Source organism: Pinus tabuliformis, chromosome 6 (assembly GCF_031772625.1).
Source record: "Pinus tabuliformis cultivar Carrire ecotype Pingquan chromosome 6, CPIR1, whole genome shotgun sequence".
NCBI lineage: Eukaryota > Viridiplantae > Streptophyta > Pinopsida > Pinales > Pinaceae > Pinus > Pinus tabuliformis.
The window spans coordinates 126,711,558-126,734,180 of NC_142292.1; the positions used below are offsets into that span (position 1 = coordinate 126,711,558).

The following is a 22,623-nucleotide window of genomic DNA, read 5'->3' on the forward strand; positions in this document are numbered from 1 at the left end:
GTGGTAGCCCTCTGAGTCCTCTTTCCAACTCCACCAATATTATTGAAATTGGATTCTCCAAAAAAGAGTTATGCCCAATATCCCAAGATGACTTGATTATACACTTTTTTAGTAGAGTGAACTTGTACGAAGTGCCCCGTGTCACTGTTTCAAAATTCGGTCCTGAAAATAATGCACGGAGAACTAAATTCCATCCTCTTTCTGTAACTTCTTACAAACTTTCAATCTAATACTCAGAGAGAAAGTTATGGTGATTTTCCCAAGGTCACATATTTGGGATGTAATTCGGAAGCCTGCAAAAACCCTAACTCCTTAGATCATATTTCTGAAAATATAGCGATACAAGATCAGAAATTTGGACTCAAGGATCATCGTGAATTTGGATCAAATGGGTTGTTTTTTTAGCTTCTGAAACATCGTAGAAAACAAATTATGGCGAAATTCCACGATGATCTGTTTGGAGCAGCGAAACCCTAGAATCCAAGCTTTGATACCAAATGTTATGAACCAGCTCACAAAAGGATAGAAAAGATAGATCAATGACTTCAAAATCAGCTTCTTCGAGGGGGAAACCTCCTTTACATTACATAAATGAAAAGTTCTTGGATAATACAAATGACTAAACCTCCTTTCTATATATAGGAGGCTAAGGGGTCACAATATAATCAAAGTCGACGAAAAACAATAATAATATAAGGGCACAACAATAACAATAGTGAGCTTCTATGGGGCACACTAATAACAATATGAGGACAATAGGGGGGAAATAATAACAATAAGGGATACAATGACAATAGTAATGGGGGAATCACTAGTATTATAGGGACCTAACAACTTTACCCATAACAGTTGTAATATGGTGATACAAATTTGACTATTTTCATGTATGAAGTTTGGCAAGATTGAGTTTAATTTTGTCTCTAAGATGCAATTTGGAGTGAATTTGTGGCTATAACAAACCTCCTCCTCAACCTATGAGATGGTTCTACGAACTTCTTTAGCAATTGACTCCATAAAACATGTCATGGAATAACAAGTAATAAGCTAAGCTTAAGATTGAGAAGATGAAGGACTAGATAAGAGGGGTGGTTCTACACCTTCCTCCTTTGCGACCCAAAGAGACCCTGTGGCACACCATATTAGAAGGGGAAATTAAGTAGAGGGAAGAATAACTAGCACTAGAAAATTGATGCTAAGGGAAAGTACCCAGGAAAGAGAACTGAGTAGGAAGAGAAAGAAACAAAATGGACAAGTAAACCCATGTTCGTTTAAGGAATCGAGTTTTACTTCTCTAGACTTGAGAAATATCCCAAGAAACCTTCACCGAAAAATAAAGAAAAGAAGGGATTTATGAGATATTTCAACTAAGGAGAAGAGACTAGAGAGAAAACCAAGAAACCAATCCAAAACCAACAAGGAGTCAAAGTGATGGGAAGAAAAGAAAGAACCTAATAAAACAAAGCCAAATGAAGTAAAGAAAAATTGTTAAACTTAAAAAGGGTTGGCTAGGAGATAGAGAAAATACCACCACACAAAATCTCGAATCCACCTATAAACCTATCCTTCTTCTATCAAAAATGAGTGGATGACTCTCCAATTTTAAGCTGAGAGACACAATTAAACTAGCGAGGTGGGGCGTTGTTTCCTGAAATCTCGCATTGATTTGGAAACCCAACACTCAGTGATAGCCAAAACCCAAAATTAAGGAAACATTAGCAAAAGAACCAACAAATTTAGAGAGGGTAAACACTCAATAAACAACAAATTAATGGAAAGCTCATTAATAACTTGTCGTATTCAAGCATTTTAGTGAGAAAAACACCTATTTATATTTCAAACCAAGATTCTTAACTTCAACCACTACCCAGGGTCACAATTCTTTCTAATCTCCATAGAATTCACCATAATTATACTTGATGCAGTCTTGAAGGTGAACTATAAATCTAGATGTCCTTTCAAGGTCTCCTACACATCAACATCCATGACGGACGAAGGATCACCTTAACTCAACTCACAGACATCTATTCAAACTAGTTGCTTTGTGCATGTAGAGTGTCATCTGAGAGTTGTATTATCTCCCACGATTAACTCTTTTGCTTTAGCACACTTTATGAGTAGCATAATCCTTATCTACAATTTTCTTACATGTGGATTGTAAAGAATATGGAATTTCTTGAATCCAATTCCAATCCAAAATGTTAGCTTTGAAGTTGAGCCATTCATTAGCTAATTTGTTTAGAATTTTGTTCCTATTCCTTCTCAAATGAAAGAGAATAAGAAATGTCATTACTTTCAAAAAGATTTACCACTCTTACTAATTCAATTTTAAATCTCCAATACAAATAAGAAATAAGTATACCCTTAATTCTTTTTAAAATATCTCTTTTTAATAATCTTATAGACTCATTAAAAATATTAAAAATATATGTTTATTTTATTTTTAATATCTAAATTTCATATATATATATAATTTTATACTCAAATTATTTATATGTTTTATTTTTATTTAAATAATAAAATAATAAAAATACATATATATTGACCAGGTTTGGACATATTTTCCGTTTCCTTTCTCCTTTGGGAGAACATGCTACTCATTTACTTACGATAACCTGTTGTGTAATTCTTAATCAATTCCGTTATCGTCTTTTTTCTGAAGATCGCGTCCTTCTCTTATTCCGGATCTTTTACATTTTATGTCTTTTCTTATTCTTGATTCTCTTCTTTTCATAGAACCAGAAAAGAAGAGAAGAATATAATTTAGGATTAACGGATCTTTTGCATTTTATGTCTTTTCTTATTCTTGATTTTTTGCTTTTCATAGAACAAGAAAAGAATAGAAGAATACAATTTAGGATTAAAAAGTTAAAGTTAGAAATCCCTTTATTTTAATTTAGCTTCGTCCACTTGTTCTTTGTACTCGAGCCTAGGGCCAGCTGTTTAGTTTGGCCACTTTCATTCTTTGTACGGGATCCTAGGCCCACCTCTGTTTTTTTCTTCCGGATTTCGTCAAAAGAGTTACACCATATGGCATCTTCAGCAATTTGGACTGCTTCCACTTTCATTTCTCCCACCTTCTGTCGAAACTTACAGCGAGACGAATATCTTTTTGATTGTTAAAGGCCGTATTTGTTCCTTGAAACATTATGACGCAGTCTCATTTGTAGCAGAGCAGATAGATTCGAGGTCGAATTCAGAGCAGTGGTGAAGGCATCCCTCGCATGTTGTTGGCATTTCCAATATGGGAAACGAAGAACACACTCATTTTGATGACATTATAGAACTGTTGCCATCAAGCGTGTGCGCAATTGTGTTTCTGATATTACTTTTATGGGATGTCTGTAACGCGTTGAAGAGGAAGGCACCCTGGATTCCTGGTGTAGCTCTCGTTCTGAGCGCTCTCACAATTCAGATGCTCAATTTGATTGATTTCTGGGATATCCGTTATATGGACCCCAAACAAGAAAAAAGGAAGGAATTGGGCGCTCTGCTGAGAGAAGATCAGCTGGTAATTGATTGCCGGAGACTTACAATGTGTGTATTCATAGGCTATTTGCTTCCGGGTATGGTCCAATCTCGCTGGACTCGTGTGTGGAGCGATATTGGAGCATTGGTATTGCCTGTCATACTTCATATGGTCCTTGAGCTTTACTTTGTTTGGAAATTTAAGAAGCTCGGTTTCCCATCCGACCAAAGTGAATCATTCTGGTTCCTAGTGTCTGGCACTACACTCTTCATATCTTGTGTATTGCTGCTTCTACTCTTGACCTGCGCGGTGTTAGCAGGTAAAACCATTCGTAAGATCACCTCTCAAAAGGTTCCTTCAGCACTCTCATGTTGTAATTCCCATGAAAAAAGAGGGTGTGACAACATTGGGGATCACGTCCTCAAGTGTTGGATTGTAGTTCGTGCATCCCAACCTGACTATATCATGGCCAGGTCAGTTTTCAGTTCATTTGCAGGCTTCCTAGTCACAGTTTCTGTCTTGATTTTTATTGTTAAATGGAAATGCATTCACCTCCCGCGACATGACTATGATATGATGCACAGAATAACGGTTGCTATTGAGTTTGCCTTCGTTCTAGTAGGATGGATCGTCATCTTCTTCAGATGGGTAATAGCCGTTATGTATTTTCCAAGAAATCCATACTTCCTATTTCACTTGGAGGATTTTTGGACCAGGAGTCTTGTTGAGGTGAAAGAGGATCTGGATAGACATTTGAAAGGCCGATTATATGGGCTGAAAAGAATGCGTGAAAGAAAATTTTGGCAAAGTGTCATGGTGAGAGTCATCACAGTAGGAGGGCTGCATTCCTTATTGTTTCCCATGAGGATTTGGGTGCAGAAATTCATGGTTGCACTCAGCAAAGCAAGTTGGTCTCTCTCTGAAATTGTAATCGGATTGATCAGGCCTTTCATCATGAGCCATGAAAGTTACGCCTTGTTGTGTGGATTGCCAATGTTACCACAAGAGACTGGTCATTTTTCGATTTACAAAGATGCGTTGGACTGCATCCGAATGCCAGGAGAAATCGCCTACAGCCTGTGGATAGCCAATCAACCGGCATTTAAAGGAGCGGAGAATCATATGAAGCAAGGCATAGAAAGGGGCAAGGATAGTATCTCAGATTTGATCAAAATATTAACAGAGAAAACCTGGTCTGTCGAAGGTGAGGCTGTTGCGCTGTTGCTGGCTGTAGATGAAGAAAAGTATTACCAGAACGTTGGCAAAAAGTCTTGGAAGATGAGAGCAGTGTCATTAATCTATTGTATGATCCATGTCTGTGAGTTCCGTACAAATTGTGATGTGATTGATGAGGCTATGAATGTGTATTGCCAAGCATGGGACTTCATAGACTTTGTGGACAGTTCAGATCCGGGAGCCAATTTAGTGAGTCTAGCAGCAGACAAAGAATTCGACACTCTTAAGCACATTTGGAATAAGAAGGCCGAAACTTTGGTGGAGGGCAAGATCAGGCCACTCACACAGGAAATGCGCCAACTTTCGAAACAAGGGACACCGCCGATCATAGAGAGGCACGACTCAGAGGAATGGATGAGTGCAGCTCTGAAATATAACCTGTACAAAACATGGAAAGCAGTCGATGCTAATTCAGATATTGCAATGCATGATTTAAGATGCTTATTCGGCAATATTATTGTTCATTGCATAAAAAATGAACTAGACAAAGCACTAATAGAAAATTGCAGTAAATGGGCAGAGGACGGGAGGGAGAAAGAAATATACCTTGCAACTTTTATCGCAGGAAAAGCCAAGGGGATGCGAGAAAAGGTAAGTGTAATGGATGGATTGCTGCTAGGCGTTTAGGTTTATGTTTGTATATAGGGAGATGATAAGCTGAGGCCATGGCCTTGCATGGTCTGCTTCTATTCTGCACATTCATGGACATCGGCCCTATCAATGTATATGGTGACTCTAAAATAATCATAGATCACGTGAAAGGCAAACATAGTATAAAAAATGATAGCCTTACAGGATGGCTGGGCAGGATTACATCTCTATGGAAGCCTGATATATTCCCTATCTCACATATAAAACGGAAGCAAAATGAGCAAGCGGATGATCTTTCAAAGAAGGGAATGCAGTCTCCATACGGTAAGTGGCAACTGAGTATCTCTATGGAATCCTGTACATATGACATTCAGCCTTTCTCTATGCCGGGCATATAAGGTCGACAAAAATCTGGTATGCTACAAGCTCCTTTTTTCTGGAATATACGTCAGATGGCCAGGTATCTCCATATTTTTAGAAGTCTTTTGAATATTTCTATGATGAAATGATCTCTATGCAGTCCAAAAATTTTGAATATCAACAATGAAAGATGTATAAAAGAAAATACTCTCAGAATAAGATGCATTTCCTGGATAAAATCTCGCCACATTTCTGTAAATACAAAACTGTTTTTGAACATAATATAAATACCATACTGCTTTTTCTTCTGAAAAAACAAGTATTGGTAATACATAACCTTTGGATTTATTTCTTTGCCGATTGGCGAGTGTAACAATCAAGTTTATAGTCACACCGGTCCAAATTTTGAATGGGAAATAGCTTAACTTGTTGTATTTGAAATGTAATCAGTTCAATTTATCAAAGATTCATATCTTTTTATCTAATTTCATATTCTACCTTCAATATGTTTTTTTTATTGGTTTCGTAAATAATACAGATTATATTTTTGTATTTTTATTTCAACTTGTTATTTTTTATCATAATTTTATAAAATAAAATATTTTTTCTTAATATTTATTTAAAATCTCGTCTTAATTATAAAATTAAAAATTATAATTTCTTAATATTTATTTAAAATCTCGTCTTTATTTCTTAATTTTTTAAATATATTTTTATCTCAAAGGCGAGACCAGGTGTTTCATAACATCGAAACGGCGATGAGGTTGCATGTAAATGCTGAACCAGAAGAAATAGTTTACTGCTTTTCCAATTATCATCTAAATTTAAATATATAAGAATGATATGCATAAAAATATTTTAATTAGGGAAGGTATAAAAATCTTGTTTTCATCAATCTTATCGGGTCTCTTTTGAAATTAGATGAAAAAATAATTTTCACATTTTATTTGTATAATAAATTACAAATAAATTTTGTTTGGTTTCTTTTTAAAATTAAACAAATTAACACATTTTCATTTGTATATATACGATATATTATTTCAAAGCTTTAGTTAAACCATATTATTTTCAATCACAATCATAATCTCTAACAACTTATCAACTTAACTTGTATCTTAGCAACTTATCAATTTACCTTGTATTTTTATATTACATGCTCAATATATGATATTAACAAAGTCTATTTTTGATATAAGCATTGCTACTCTTCTATTTGTCATTGAGTTAAGAGGATTGATGTAGTGTGTACTCAAAGATATTGTTGCAAAGTTGGAGTATGGTATTATTGTGTTTTTTTTAATTTCATGTTCGTCTCTTTATATTATATGTTCTATTTTTTATACTTCTATATGCTATTGAGTTTAGAGGATTGATATAATGTGTACTGAGAGATATTGTTACAAAGTTGGAGTAGGGTATTATTATGGTTTATTTTACTTCTTTATCATTGGTTTTCAATGTTTAAAATGTGATAATTGCAAATAAGATAATTGTCTATTTATTAAGAAAAATATAAGAATGGAGTTGAAATTTATTTTAGGTAAAGCACTATCTAAAAAAACTTACAATAATAATTTTGAAATAAACTAAAGAGGTAATAGTACAAATATAATAAGAATAATTTTAGTAATTTTTTGGTATGGTTAGCTTTTAAGTCACTTTCTTTTTAGTTTTAACTTTATTATAAGACTATTTATATGGTAAATTTCCAAAAAACATATATAATCTTTGAGGTAAAACAATTTTATTTTTCTTCCAACCTATGCAAGGAACATTATTAATTGTTTAGTCAATGTTAAATCATGAGTGCATATCATAAGCCAAAAAAAAAATATTAAAATAAAAATCTCTAACAAAATTATTGATGTTTAAAGGGTAACAAATAACTTTCCATGATTAGATAGCATACATTCTTTTGCAAAATTATTTGGCATGAATTATTTTGCAAAATATTTTATATGAAATAACGTTACAACCTTGGAAACCAATCACTTTAACTTTTCCTTAATACATTTACAACTAATATGTCTTGTCAGTCACTAGAATGCTTCCTTATCTTTCAGTTGAGGCCAAGGAAAAAAGAGAGACGAGACTTGCTATCTAGTTTGAAAAGAAAATCGAATTCATTGGACAATTGATAGGTCTTTAAAAGTTGTTGTCGTGTGTTTAATTAATTGATAAGAGTAAAATACTTACCTTGTAGATAGGTATTGCAGCGGACTTCGGTATTTTGTTTAATTTTTTATAAGAGTAAATTATGTAAATTGCTTTGAGCAAATTAAAAATGGAAAAATTATTATAAATGGTTTATTTTACATGTGATTTTTTTAGTGTTTATTCTCAAACAAGGTTTTAAATTTTAATTTTATTACTCATAATTATTAAATAAATAGTAAAGACTTAATTTTCATGAAATAGTTTATAATATTTATAGTAAAATACACAAATTACAAAATAAAATTTATATCCAAAATAGTTATGGGGTTTTTATTTTTTTAATAAAATTGATTAATTAAAAATTTTTCATATAAACAAGTGACATATAAAATGATTTATATTTTTTTTTTTGCATATAATATTAATAAGCCATAATATTATAACAAAATTTATTTATTATAAATTGATACATTTAAAGCTTCAGGGGTAGGTGAGTTGGTAATCACATTGTGGTGAAGTGCCTTAGAAAGGCGGGCTCCATACTGAAGGTCACTAGTTTTCCCAAGAGTTATAGTGGTAGCAGTCAGAATCAACCCAGTGTCCCAAGGGTTATAGTGGTAGGTGTCATAATCAACCCAGTATAACGGGTTATAGTGGTAGGTGTCATAATCAACCCAGTATAACCCCTGTCATGAGAGTTACGAGGCTGTTTCAGTTGCAGATTCCTCTATTAACAAAAAAATTAATACATTTAAAAGTCCTTAATTTATGTAACTTTATTACTTTATATTAAAATTTTATTAATAATTTAAAATAAATTAAATTTATAATCACAATGATAATATAATTTAATTTATAAAATTAATTTTAATTTAAAGTTTTATAAAAGAAATATAATTAATAAAATTAATTTTAATTTAAAATTTTATAACAAAAATATATTATATAAATATATTTCCATTTCATGTTACGCACGTCACCTCCAGCAACACGTGCATGCTGATAAGAGTGCAGGGAGATTCTAAAAATGTGTTAAGCATGTTGCCTCTTGGTGACAGATGCACGTTAATAAGAGTATAGAGAGACATTAAACTAAAAACATCTTGGGGCTAAAGCCAAACGCATGGTTTGCACAAAGTTATTAGTCCCTGCCGCCATCTGGGCATGGCCAGGGACTATAGTAATGAGAAATTAGTAATGAGAAATGAGGTGGTTGGTATTAATTGAGTTATTTATTATGTAGGTTAATTTGGTATAATCAAATTTTTTAGGAATATATTTATTTATTGGTTTATTTAGTTTTTTCTTGAGGCAGAGGGAAGAAACTATATATTATATTTATAAATTTGCTTGCATTTTCATGCTAAGGTAAATTTTGGGAAATTAATGCTAACACTAGTTAATGTTAGTTTTCATGCATTTAATGTTATGTTAAATATATATGATTTTGTGAATTAGAGATATATATCTTATTCTGTGAGTAAACCATAAAAATACTCACATACAATTCCCATGAGTAAACAAGTGGCATGTGAGTGAACAAGTGGCCAGTGATAGGAGGATGTAAGTGGCTAGTGAAGCCAACACATGCAGAGGGAGGTCTTTAGGAGGCTTTTTATTATCAACCCTGCCTTCACAATTACAATTATATTTCTGGACTGCCTCACAATTCTTCTTCGATTTCTTCCGCTCTTTCAAAATTCTTCCCGGACTGCTTCACAATTCTGTTTCAGAATTCTTCCCAGACTGCTTCACAATTCTTCCTCCACCGCTTCAACTGTTTCAGAATTCTTGCCTAACTATTTGGACTGCTTCACAAGTCTGTTTCAAAATTCTTCCCCCACTGCTTAACAATTCTTCATCCACCGCTTCCACTGTTTCAAAATTCTTCCTTGACTGCTTCGACTCTTTCATAATCATCATGTTTATTGAAAATGAAATTAACTTAGAAAAATATATAAAGCACACATAATAAACCTGACACCAAATAATGGCGGAAAAGGCTTCAGCCTCAAGGATTTTGTCTCACATTTTCATTATTTAAAATAATTGAATATAGTGTTACAAATAAATAGATGAGACACAGTGTTCTCAAGATAGTGCGTGCTATCTTAGACACTTTTGGTTGAGATAATTTCTCCTTTGGTTGAGATAATTTCTCACCAGACACACACCAATATAGGAGTTACCTAAACTAACTCCTATCTTAGAGGAACAACCCAAGAGTTAGGCACAAATTCCTAACTTGTAATATTTAATTAATTTATTTATTTTTGGATTTATTATTGTTTTATGAGAGAGACTAACATTCCCCCCTTCAATGATAAATCCAAAATAAGAAAGAGGAACCATCTTCCAATTTCTCATGTTGATCCTCAAAAACATTGCCTCAAAAAACCGCCAAATCTGGATGCTGAAGAAACTGCAATATGAAGAGACTGAGTCAGCTGCATGACTAATTCATCTCAGAAGGACGCTTGACAACACCATCATGTGCCAAGCCGCAAAAGGATACAATTGTCCTTTGCTTGAAAACAGCATCCGGTGTCCACTGACACAATTTGATGAACGCCCACTGGCGTATTTGCTGATGATGATTGCCCACTAGCTGAAGATGTCGAAAAACAACTCAATGTTGCTTTTGCTATGATGAAAGCTGCTCACTGTTGCTTTGGTTGTCGATCGCCCACTGGCGAATTTGTTGATGCTCACTGCTGATGATAAATGCCCACTCGCTGATGAAGATGCCCACTGGCTGCTTCGCTGATGTTGTCGAGACTTTCAGTCTGACAAGCACTTGTCAATTTCAATTGCATGAGAGTACTAACCTCGGTTCACTGCTGGCTGCACTATGTGTGATTGTATTCGGTTGTAGAACTGAGACAATATTTTGACTGTAGATGACCATTCCCAAGGATTGATCCATTCATAATGTATCTTCAATCTGGCTGATTTTTGTTGGTTGCTACATTTTTCTGAGGAATGATTGGGCTTGCCACAATGGCAAAAAGGATGGAGATCAAAACACTGATCTTCCAGATGACCGATTCTTTGGCAATGAGAACACTTCAGTTGGACTTCAACTTTAGGTTGTGTGCAATTCTGTTTGACTGCAACTTTCTCAGAACCTGCTGAGGGGAGTTGTGCAAGAAATCCTACACTGATGAACTTAATTGGTTTGGAATAATATGGATATGTAAGTTGGTGTCATCAGTGACATATCCTAAGCCTTGTCGATTCTTGTTATTTTGAATCTCTTCCTAGGTCTTGATGATGGGTTTGGAAGAAATTTGAATTTGATCATGAACAACTTCGACACTTGAAGTTGTTTGGATGAGTGATTTGGAATCAACATCTTTATCTTCATCTGTATGGTTGAATGACTTGGAAGAAGCACTCTTTTTTTGCAGCTCATCTCTTTGTAGTTGCGACTCTAGTTGAGGGAACTCAATTGTTTCATGTGTTTGTCGTAGATGCCGTGAAATATCAACAAGAGTTTCTTTGCTGATGTGCACCATGTCTTCATCACTGGAGATGATCAAACTATGAAGAATATTTAACAACTGACTATGTTGCGCCATCTGAACTTGTTCACTTGAAAACAGGCTCTCTTGTCGTAGATGTCATGCTTTGAACTGTTGCACTTGATTTTGTTACTTGGATGACAGGCTCGCTTGCTATGGGACTTGAATGGCACGCTCGCTTGATTTGTTGCTTATTGTACTTGCTGAGAACACTTGCTAGAGTTGTAGAACTTTCTTGCTTAAACTCTGGAATTCACGCTCGCTTGATGACGATTGTGTTTGTGTGAATGCTCACTTGCCTTACTTGATGACTTCACGCTCACTTGAAGGAATAGCTACGCTCGCTTGATGTCGATCTCAACTTGCTTGATTGGTGTTAGAGTTGAACTTGTTTGGTTGCTTTGATGGTTGTTGCAATGATCTTCACTCTGGCTCACTTGAAGGTTTGAACCTTGTACAGTTTTGACACAAATTGCTTGAATGAATACTCACGCTCGCTTGCAGGAGATGTGAACTTGTTGCTTGTTTTCTTTAGAGTTAAAATTCGTGCATTCACTAGATTCTGCTTAAAGGAAGGGTGTCGAACGCTGTCAAAAATGCACCCAAAAAAGCTTACAATGGTTTTAATGACTCACATAAAACAAGGAATTCACTTGTCTTAATTTGACTAAGTTGAAGAGAATTGACGTGCTTGACTTCTGATCAAATCAAAACGTGGGTGTCGGTTTCAACCGAGAATGCACCCTTACAATTCAATGTAATTGGAATTTGATTTACAAGTTCTTAAATTTGTTTTCAAGAATGTTGATGTAGACTTTGCTTTGAAACGTTGAAGTTTACAAATTCATTAACTTGATTGAATTTGCTTGTTGAAGTAGAATGTTGATGTTGAAAACTTTGATTATTTGTTGTAGTGACACAAATGCATGTGTTGAGCTTAATTATCCTTCCTTGCAATTATTTCGTTATAGGTGTTGTGCTTGTTGGCATTGTATTTTATGTGTGCATGAAATGAGATCATTGATGTGTCAAAACTAGACACAAATCATAAGCAAAAAACATGAAGCATGCACCATCATCAACACACTCTTCATGTACCTAAGATCCCCTTATTCAATTTCGGGTGGATCTAGGACACAATCACCACAAATAATATGTCTTTATTAAGTAATAAGGTCATCAATATTTCATCTTTTACAACATTGCCACTGATTTCTCAAATAATGAGAATCTAACGCTTGCAAATTTTGGAAGCAAATGCGTTCAAATAACTGACTCAACCTCCCACAACAATGAGCTTTCTTTTGAAAAACCAATCACTTCAAACTTACAGAGAAAGAAAAATCAATCCTCGTCACTCCACAAAATCACTTATCACTCCACACTAAGAAAAAAACGCATCTTATGACTCCAATAACTTTATCATGAATACAAAAAAAAAGCTTTCATAACCTTACCACTCCAAAAATTTTAAAACATACCCTTATTCCTCCATAAAAAATTATGATGGATCCCCTTTTTTTAAAAAAACCTTTTTATATTTCCCATTTTACTCATAAATCAACCCACTCTGAATGCAATGCTGATAATTGCATTTCCTCCACTGAACTGTACATATTGTAGCCGCTAATTAATCGATCCATTTTGCTCGCTTGTAAAGTCGTGGAAGCTCCATGCAAGGATTTCTATAGTGACACCAAGTCAACAGAAAAGCTAGAGAATTCTCCTCCAATTCTTAGGCAATTGGAAATTTGTCTGCTTTATGAGAACGCTGCAAAAAAAATGCCTTTCTGTTCCTTTTGTGAAAATATTGAATTCAGAATGTTATCCCACTGATTATTGAAACAACTACTTACACTGCTTGTTTAAAGATCACAATCCAAATGATCAAAAAATCCTGAAAATACCACTGCCTGGCATGAAACCTGAGCAAAAGAGGTTACCCGGATAATGGGCTAGACCAAGCTTTTATTAAGTGTAAGGAGTGGCCCTCTACTAGCGCAACGAGAGAAATTGTGACGACTCCAAAACATGTAATTCATCATAAACTACTGGTGAAGTCCTGGATGTGCAAATCCTTTAATTGCAAAGAAGCGATCAAACAAGCACAACATTCGCCGAGACATGGTCTAGTGGTTTCTAGTGGTGAGTAGGGACGCTCCAAAAATTACCAAAAAAAAAAGCATCACTCTTATGACAAAATCAATGACAATCTTCAACAATCTGAGCCAGAGTGAAGATAGCAATATTTTAGTTGAAATCTTCAAGTCCCAATTTCATTATATGCTTAAACCTGGATGAAGTTCCACGCGTGGTACTGAAGTCCATACACAAGATCAGTGCCTTGAATTTGCAGTTTATCATTTCTGAATACTTCCAATCTGAATTTTAGAATGAATGATGGCTCGAGCTGAAACTTTATATACAATCTGGCACCATCAAACCGACATAGATCGCATTATTTGAGAAACGAAGCGAAACCACTAACATCAGGAAGCAAATTGATCGGCGAAAACCTCAAAATGGCAATCGCAGGTTGAAGAAAGGAATAAACTCGTTGTTGCATCCATAAAACCGAAAATTGCCGGCAAGTTCTGACTCTTATTGATGAAACTCTGCTATTCTACTCTGAGAAACGAACGAAGAAAGTATCAAAAGTAAAGGGGTAAAAGCAATCCAGTCCAACCAAGCTGTGATGCACTGGTAAGAATCATTAACACACAGTTTATTCCTGCGTACAGTCCAGAACTAACGCAGCTTGGAATCGATGACTGTCATTGTACTTTTCAGCCTCAGGAAATCGGTCCACTACTTCAACGCTGATTTGGTTCTTGCTGAACGTTGCAGAATCGACTTTATTAATTACTTCTTCAATAACTCAACTCCAACTTTATTCATCAGCATCTGCCTCTGCACAACATGTTGTCACAATTTTGTCTCTGCGCCAATACACACTTTCTCAATCCCAAAGTGAAAAAATTGTGTGCTCTGATACCACATAATACATATTAAAACATCTCAGAAACATATTGTAGTAAACATAGATACGAAACTAGACAAAAATATAGGCAGAAAAGGCTTCAGTCGAAAATGCACCCAATGACTCACTACAATGAATTCAATTTGACTCAATTCAAGACTTGCTTGTTTTATAGTTTCACAATTATTTTCTTTATGCACAATATAGTCGCAAAATTCCTGTGAAATTATTGTCAGAATTTGAAGGAGTACAAAATTTGAAAACGCGAAAGAGTACAAAATTTGAAAAAGTAAGAGACTATTTGAGAGAAATCACTAGTGGGACAGAAAAGTCAAGAAATCACTAGTGGGACAAATCAAGAATTCAGGTTCATAAAATGAAAGCAGTTTTTTTTATCCAACAAAATAAATATATATATATATATATATATATATATATATATATATATATTTGTTATATGCAAGAAAATATTCTTCTTTTTCTTTTTTTATTGTATGCACTTGTGCCAATGTTATAAAAAACCTCTATTAATTACTTGTTCTCTATGTTCATAAAATAAAAGCGGTTTTAAATAAGAAAATAAAAATCTATAATTGAAATTCAATATTCTTTCTTATCCAACAAAATATTTTTCTTTTTCTTTTTTGTTGTATGCACCTGTGCCCAACCACTATTAATTACTGGTTTTCCAAGTTCATAAAATAAACCTCTATTAATTATTCATTTTCTAGGTTCATATTAATTACTGGTTTTCTAGGTTCATAAAATAAAAGAGGTTTTAAATAAAATTCTAGGTTCATAAAATAAAAGTTGTTTAAAAAAAAAAAACTCTAATTTAAATTCAGTATTCTACTAGGTTCATAAAATAAAAGCGGTTTTTCTTATCCAAGAAAATAGAAAACTGTAATTTAAATTCAGTGTTCTGCTATTTTTCAAGTGGTGAGATTCAGGTTTCAATAAAGCTACTAACCCCATTGAATTCTCTTTGTAATAGTGATGGTTGAAGCCTCCCCGTTCTTGGATCTCTGAGCTGCAGCTTAATGCAGAAATGTAGAGAAGCAATATGCTCACTGCAACCCCAAGACAGTCATGCTCAAATTAATGGCAGAGCTTGTCATCTCTTCTCGTAACTTGTATGCCCATGCAAAATACATAGATAACCATCGATACCCACGGAGGGTTTCGTTTGAAAAAGGCCCTTACCCCATTCAGCTTAGGCACGACTAAATTCCTAAACTGGTTTTTCGCAAAATCCAAATAATGAATGAGAACCTGGGACTTTCGCAAAGGCATGGGAGGCTCTTCTATTGCATGTGCCATATATATTATCTTGTATTATCAACTGTTATTTAACAATGCCTGCAATTATAACAGGCAACCGAATAGCCAAGGCTCGTCGGTGCAGATCTCAGCGCTGATTTAATTTTTGGAAAACACCCAAGTTCCCATCCCCTTTATCAAATTCTTGGGAGTTTCAATATAACGAATATTTTGAAAGTCTGGCTCCTTTGTAATCGGCACGCCCAACTCAGACATGCAGGCCTGTATTCTATCATCGCTTCCATACAAACCAGGATACCTCTGAATACACTTATCTTACATAGTCTCCAATGCCTTTCCCAGAGGATACCCCTCATCAGATTATCAGCAATGATACCCCTCATCAGATTATCAGCAATAAAGACAGTATCATCATCCCCCATGACAAACCAATGTACATCAAGAAGACCCATTTTGAAAGTCTCAGACACAATGGGGGAATTCTAATGGCAGATCTGTGTCCCTGCTTGTTGGTGTACTTCAAATGGGAGATATTAGCTGACATTCTCCATGGGAGCAAGGAATAATTGTCACCCTTGCCAATTTTCACACTCTTCTCTAACCATATAAACCTCGTCATCTCTTTTGGCCTCCACCACAACTTTACGTATTCTTTTTTCTTGTCCCATAACCTAGCAGAGGTGGCAATCCCAAACACTATGTGCTTCAAGTCGGTTCCTGTAGAATCAGGAATAGCTTGAAGCGCTTCCCTATGAATACCAGCCTCATCGGCATTGACAACTTTTGTAGTATTCTCCATGGCTAAAACTTCCACACTGTTACTAGTACTAGTACTAGAACTGTAGCATTTGTGCTTGCTCAAGAAAGAAGAATTAGTGCACCAGTAGAAAAAGTTGAAGTATTTTCCAGGTGCAGAAATGACTGTGCCATGTTTTGCTACCTGGGACAAGGAGCGAGCGGCGGCCCGGTGGCGACGGAAGTGAAGGAAGGAGTTCAAGAGAGGTTGCCACCATAGAAAAAAAAAAAAATCTCCTGTTGCTCTCACCAGATGGTTGTCTTCGTTCAAGGCATGAAGACAAGTTTCATTTAGTCTCTCACCACGTTTACTTGCCAGAACAGTTGTCGACATTAGGCGCTTAAACTTTCGTCCTCAAACTTTAATTCTCGGAACAACGGTCGACATTCACATAAACTTGATTTTCTTGCTTGAACTTTGGTCTTGAAACTTTAATTCCCACCCCAGAATAGCTGTCGGCATTCACATAAACTTGATTTTTTTTCTTAAACTTTGTTCCTGAAACTTTAATGCCCAGAATAGCTGTGGGAATTCGCATAAACTTGATTTTTTTGCTAATTATTTTATGAACGAACAATTTAGTATATGAAATTGCATTTCCATATAGATGACGTAGAGTCTATCATGTGGGTGATATGTAGAGTCATTTCATCAATAATAATAGTCTTATGCATGATCCATATTTACAGTATTTTTCATATTTTAGGTTAAATGGGGTTGGCATTAAATTAAAATAAAATAAATAGTTGGGAATAGAATAGGGCCAATGACGATAAACACAACATAAATGGGTGAAACAATTGCTGCTATCTCCCCCACTTTTGTCTCTACGTAATTCGTTAGCTGAGTTGTCTGGCTTGTTTGTTATGGATCAACCTCATCATTCACTGTTACTTACTCAACATAATCACTAGAATTGACATAAGTGGGTTCAAAGTCAACACGTGCTTCAATTGGATAAATAATTGGCTTTTGAACTGCAGTGCGCTATGCCTTCACTACTAGCTTTGGATCTAGAGGCTCGGGAACAGGAACTTCAAATGCCTATGTCGCCAGTCGATCTATTGGTAAGACGTAGGGGTACAAGTGCAGGCAGAATCTACTGGATCGATTGCCTCATTAACAGCTTAATCGGCTGAGTCAACAGAATCATCAACATGAACTGGCTCTGCCCTATCCTTCCCTTCGCTTCTTTGCTGGGGGATCTGAAACTGGAGAATCTGTAAATTGTTTGAAGGTCAACGCTTCGATCCCCATCTACTGAGTAAACAACAATGTTCTAGGTGCCCATCTCTACACTCTCTCAGAGTTGCGGCAGGGACTTGTTGCTCAGCAACACCTCTTGTTTGATAATAAATTGACATATGATAATAAGAGTTGAATATTAAAATTAGTATGGCAGTTAGCACAAAACATGGATAGAATGATCAAGTTATTTTGAAATAAAATAATGTAGTGAAACAAAATAAAATATATATAATGATAAAATTAGCATAGATGCGTAAAATTTAAATAGTTAGTAAATGTAAATAGAGGAGTAATTTAACATAAGAGAATCTGTAATGTTTTGTTTTGTCTTATAATAATAATAATGTAAAGAGTGAAAACTCATAATTTTGTTATATATATATATATATATATAAATTAAGTATTTATATATTTTAAAGTAAAAGATTTTTAATTATGGATTTTTAACTCTAAAGAATTCGAATATATAAATAAGTTTTGTTACAATATTATGGCTTATCAATATCACATGCCCAAAAAATTATAAGTCATTTTATATGACACTTGTTCATATGATATTTCTTTGAGACAATGAATTCGGATATTTCACAGTTTTCATTTTTAATTTGTCAACGTTTCGAGTCTAGACCAAGACTCATCATCAGGACTCTTGGTCTAGATTGGAAACGTCGACAAATTAAAAATGAAAACTATGGAATATCCAAATTCATTGTCTCAAAAACCACACCACAGAAATCTGCAAACCAAAAATGATATTTCTTTTAATTAATCAGTTTAATTAAAAAAGAAAAAAGAGATATAACTACTTTGGAGATAAATTCTCACCTTTGATTTTCCAATGCTACCAAAAATATTATGTGGAGGTTAAATCCCTACCATCCACCTAATAATTATTGATAATTAAATTAAAATTTTGTAAGCCCTATTCCAAAATAGACATACCTATGGGCATCCTTAATGATATGGTTTGTCTTTATTATATGCATTAATGATATGTTCTGAAATTTGGTTTCATTCCCTTCTCTCATTTTTTAAATAATTTTATATGTACATAAAAACTATCAAAAATTATATACTTATCTTATTCTTAATATTTTGATTTTTAATAAAAAATATATATAATATATTTATATAAACACATATTTGTGATGAAAGCATAACCTCTTATGGATTGTCGATCACCTAGATTTTCGGCCCAATCTGAGTCTGAGAAACCTATCAATCTAACATAAAATGAATCAGTATATTTAATACCAAAGTCTAAGATTCCTTGAAGATATATTAAGACTCCTTTCATTGCAACCCAATGATTCTCAAGAGGCTTTGACATGAATTGGCTCAATACACTGACTGCAAAAGCCAAATCCAGCCTAGTTGTAGTCAAGTAAATTAGACTCCCAACCAGCTTTCTATACAGTGTTGCATCGACCTCCTTTGAACCATCATTATTCTAAAGTTTGGTATTCTGTTGTAAAGGCACTGATGCTTCTTTGCACTAATCTATTCTGAACTTTTTCAATAGACTCTTGACATACTTTCCCTGAGACAGAAAATTCTGGCCAAAATCCCTCCAGACTTCAAGACCCAAACAATAGTGTAACTCTCTGAGGTCTTTCATCTCAAAAACTTGTGACATCTGCTCTTTGATTTCTTTAATGAGTTCATCAACATTTCCTGTAATGATAAGATCATCTACATATAAAGAAATCAAAACAATTTTCCCATTTTCATCAAACACGGTATACAGATTAGGGTCATTCTTGCTTCTTTTATAACTATGTTGTAGGAAAAATGAATCAATTTTATCATACCACGACCTAGGTAATTGTTTTAGTCCATACAATGCTTTCTTCAATTTATAGACTAAATGTTCCTCCCCCTGTTTAACAAACCCTTCAAGTTGCATTAAATACACTTCTTCTTTTAATTCCCCATTTAAGAATGCAGATTTCACATCTAGCTGGTGTATCATCCAATGATGTTTGGTAGCTAAAGCAATTAACATTCTAATTGTGTTTAATTTAGCTACAGGGATAAAAGTTTCCTCATAGTCAATGCCTTCTTTCTGCAAGTACCCCTTTGCAACCAGCCTAGCTTTATATGTATTTATAGTACCATCTGCTTTAAATTTAGGCTTGTATAACCATTTGCAACCTATGGTTTGTTTGCCTTCAAGTAGTTCAACTAGATCCCAGGTTTTTTTTTTAAGTATTTACTCATATTCCTCTTCCATGACTACCCTCCATTCACTATATTGACTTGCTTCTTTATAATTTGAGGGTTCAATAAAATTTAACATACTAGTTATAAGAGCATGATCCCTATATCTTGTTGGAAACTGAATTTGCCTACTTGATCTCCTGAGTGGTGGACTGGCTTCAAATTTGTTCTGATCATCCCTTGGTGGACTTGGCCTACTACCTGCATCTGCACCATCCACATCTTCCTTTTCTATTATTGCAGCTATTGTTGCTCATGGTTGTCCCTTTCATCACTTCCATCTTCCACCAGCAAAGGCATGTTCCATTCTTCATTGCTTCTTTCATGGTTTCCATCATCAACCTACTCATGGAATACCACATCTCTACTTGCAAACACTTTATGAGTAGAGGGATTAAACAATTTATAAGCTTTAAACTTTGTGTAGTACCCAACAAAAATGCATTTAATGGCCTTTGAATCCAGTTTCTTCCTATCCTCTTTTGGAACATGAGAAAAAGCTTTGGAGCCAAAAACTCTTAAATGATTAACTGCAAGCTTAAAACCTAATAAAGCTTCAAATGGAGTTTTAAAATCAAGGTTTTTTTTAGAATCCTATTCTTCAAATATATTGTAGTATTTTATTTATTCTACCCAAAATCCATTTGACAAGTTCTTACCTTTTAACATGCTTTAATCACACTCCACGAGGGTTCTGTTCTTCCTCGTTGCAACCCCATTCTGTTGAGGAGTGTGGGATACTATGAACTGCTTAACTATCCCATGGTCCTTGCAATATTTGATGAAACCACCCTTTTTCTATACTCCCCCTTGATCCGAGCGGAGAATTTTGATGAATTTTCTTGTCTGTTTTTCAATCATGCTTCTGAACTCTTTAAAATATTCAAAAGTACGACTCTTCTTTCTTAGAAAAAATACCCAAGTAAATCACATGCAATCATCAACAAATACTAGGAAATAATGGGCACCTCTTAATTACCTCGTATGCATCTGCCCACACAAATCAGTGTGCACAAGCTCTAGTATATCTCTCTTCTTTCTATCTACATTTGCGGGAAACTCATCTCTATGCATCTTCCCTAGAGCATATGCTTCACAATCAACATGAAAATTCTTTAAAACAGGAAGACCTTTAACCATACCTCATTTCTGAAGTAGCAGTAGGTCACTGAAATTGATATGACCGAATCTTTAATGCCATTAGTCTTCTGCAATCATAACTGATGAGGTCAAGGCTTGGTGTGGTGCACTTCTTATATTCAGCTTATACAATCCTCCCACTAAAATACCTAATGAAATTGGCTTCATACGATCCAACATATCTTTAATAACACAATAAGACTTAAAAAAACTCTACCTTAAGGTTATGATATGTTATCATAGAAACAGTGATTAGGTTCTTTTTTATTCCAGGTACATACATTACATTTTGAATATGTCTAATATTTCCATCAGGTAAAACGACAGGAACATTACCATACCCTTTGATTTGGTGTCCTCTATCATCACCAAGGTAGATATCTGCACCACTGCTGGTTTCTTTAAAATTCTCAAACCAATGTTTGTTACCTGTCATGTGAATGGAAAATCCTGAGTCCAAAAACCAAGTTTCTGCTTCATCATCCTCAATAGAGAGCGCAAAATCAAATACAAACAATCAAAGACTCAACAAAGTGTCATGAATGCTTCTTATGTCTATGGCGACCTTCATCAAACTTATTCTTCTAGCAATTTTTAGCTATGTGACCAACTCTACCACAATAAAAAAATTTGGGTCTTGAATCACTTATGTTTGAGGAAATACCTTGAGGTGGTTTTCTTTATGGTGTACTTTCGCCTTTCTATCATGCATTTGCCTTTCCTCTAAAGGGATTATTCTTCGCTATTAGAGCAAGATATGAACTTTGAGGTTTCAAAGTCATCTACCTCTCTTCCTCTTGCATCAAGATTCTTGTTAATTCTTCGAAATTTGGGGCTTTCTCTCTCACATTCAAGCCTGTCATAAACATCTGGTAGTCATCAGTCATACCATTCATGGTAATTGTGACCAAATCAGTGTTTGACATTGTCTCTCCTATGTCACCCAACTTTTCCCTGAGCTCCTTGATTCGAGAGATGAACGCAACCACTAATTCGTTCTCCTCCATTTTAATGGAGAGAATCTTGATTTTTAAAAATAGGAGGTGATTTGTGTTTTTGATCTCGTATAGGTCCTTAATGGTTTTCCAAATGTTGTTTTTTTATTTACATTCACGGATATGAGGGATAATACAGTCTTTCACTAACAATTTTAACAACACTTTTACCTTGTTCTCCCTCTTTTCCCAATCCTGGATTGTTGTTGTTGTTCCGCTTGTAGCTAGTGTCGGCTTCAATTCATCACCGCTTGCAAATGTCCATGCATTTTTCCCCTCCAACAGGGCATGCAACTTAAATTTCCAATTAGAGTAATTGGATCCATCGAGCTTATTGCTCTTGTTTAGATATGCCTCTTCCATCTGGTTATTCATCTTGATAGGTCTCCGTCAAAAGAAACTTTGTCCTCCAGCAATTGATTAAAAAAATGGATCTATCTCTAGATCCAAATAAGAGATCTCTCAAAAAAAAAAATGTGTGTGCCCTCTCTTAATAAAAAAACAATCCCTCTCCATCTTTTATAAAATGCAACCCCAGAACTTGCTTTACCATGGCCATTAAGAAGGTTACCATAAAAAGTGGCTCATATACTTAATTATGGTGACCACATCGAATACATAATAAAGCA

General features: G+C 34.7%; 1 pseudogene; it reads right to left on the reverse strand.

Annotated features, from left to right (window-relative positions):
• Window positions 1-15,733: 15,733 nt before the first annotated feature.
• LOC149257669 (uncharacterized) lies at window positions 15,734-16,724 on the reverse strand (annotated as a pseudogene).
• Window positions 16,725-22,623: the final 5,899 nt, after the last annotated feature.